Source organism: Eurypyga helias, unplaced genomic scaffold, assembly GCF_000690775.1.
Source record: "Eurypyga helias isolate BGI_N326 unplaced genomic scaffold, ASM69077v1 scaffold15440, whole genome shotgun sequence".
In the NCBI taxonomy this organism is placed as follows: Eukaryota; Metazoa; Chordata; class Aves; order Eurypygiformes; family Eurypygidae; genus Eurypyga; species Eurypyga helias.
The window spans coordinates 25,006-26,969 of NW_010225166.1; positions in this window are offsets into that span (position 1 = coordinate 25,006).

Here is a 1,964-nt window from a genome sequence, read left to right on the forward strand (position 1 = left end):
CAGTAGGACTTAAATTATCTGCTCCTTAACTTTTGTGACAAGATAGTGAAAGTTGCTCTTATTTCTCTTATAGTATGACTGAAGACTGTACAGTAAAAAGCAATTTCATTAACCCTTTGAGGACTAATGTGGCACCAGGCACTGGGGGCTTCCTCCAGAGACCAGAGGCTTTGGAGGACTATGACAGAGAAATTCCAGTGAAATCTTGACCAGAATTAGAGGGGGAAAAAAAAAAAATCTGTGCCTTGTGTGATTATTGTAATTAAACTTTTTTTGTTTTCTTTTCCATGTAACAACAGAATGGCAAGTCCTTCAGCTTTCCTTGGTTTCCCCAGAGGGAAGTTGCTGTGCCCATGGAGAAGGAGAAAAGAGCGTCTCTCCAAGTAACTTTTTGTCAAACCTGGCAGTGGATAAATCTGCAAGCAGTGACATGTGACATGAAGTTTTCACCCAGTATTTAATTGGAGACCGAATTTATGGTCTATCTGTTACACAGAAATAACATCCTAATTAATTTAAAAGCTTAACTGAAAGTCACTTCCAAGGATTCCGGTCTTTCTTTCTCCAAATATTTTAAGAGATTGTTTCTGGGTTAAATATGCATAATATATTTTTCATAAACCCATGTGTCCTTGATCATAGTTTTACTACTAAATCATTGGGGACAGCAATTCTCCTCAATGTTTTATGGGCAACTGATTATATAAATACCAAGGCCATGCTACCGTGTGTTTAAAAGAAAGAATAAATCTTGGCTGATCTCTCTGTAGCAAGCACATTTAACTTTCATTAAGGAGAGGTATACTGAGTAAGCAAGGCTGACACTGATTATTTACTGCTTACTAAACATAAAGCTGGGCCAGTTCACTTTATTTTGAAACTCAGTAGTGGTGTTTGGACCTTTCTGCTTTGCCTTGCCCTTCCTCAGTGAGGTGTCAGGGCACGGCCCCCCACAACGAGCCTCTTTGGGCTGGTTACAGACACATCAGCCGTGCTCTGCAGGTATTTTGGGGCAGCCGAGCTGAGAAGGTTCATTGCTGTGGCTGTATGAGAGATGTTGAAAGGATTGACGTTTTCAACACCATTTCTGGGTGACAAAACTCCAAGACTTGATTAGCTGTACGTTTTTTAGATTGGGTCTGGGAGATGGCAGTGCTGAACGATTCAAGCCCCACAAACTTTGGTAGCTGAGAGAGAGTAAGTGACACCTCCCAGAAAGGGCAGAATACAGCAATGGGAAGGGGATAGCCAGCTGGGAGAGTAGAAGCTATTTCACAAAATCCCAGAATAGTTGAAGTTTGAAGAATTAATCTGGAAATAATCTAGTATTTTTATGAGCAAGAGGTTTTAGGATGTTCCTGCTATGGCTGCCGTAGGATGGGAATCCTCACAAGCGTCTGCTAAAGAGCTATTTCCCACAGTGACCCTGAGAGGCATTTCAGAAACCTTCCTCTTAAAGGGTAGGGCTGGGGCCAAGTGGCTTTAAGTAACTGTGTTTCATAAAGCTGTTGAAAAAAACCCATACCTAACTTGCACAGGAAACAAATTGAAAGAGAAGCTGTCAAAACATGTCAATTGTTGGATATATTTCAACTCCTGCTTCACTTTTTTTCTTTTTTCTTTCTGTTGCAGTGCCTTTCGAGGTGTAGAAAGGCCAGCTGGAATGCGGAGAGCTGAAACCCAGTGAGCTCTGTGCTGCTGAATCTGCCCATGTGTCACTCAGCTTCATGCCCCGTGGCTTCCGTGGACACTGCTGACTGGCCTGACAAAACAGAAGTGTCCCACCTGTTCCCTAATCTGGTGGATTTTTCCTTCTTTCAGAAATGGGACTTCTACAGGCACTTTTTGGAGCCTGTGCTGGAAAAGCAAGAAGCGCTTGGTCAGGGAGAAAGTAGTTACTTTGCATTTATTTAATTTACGTGGATGTGCTGAGATAAAAGTTACATAATTGTCCACAGACCAAT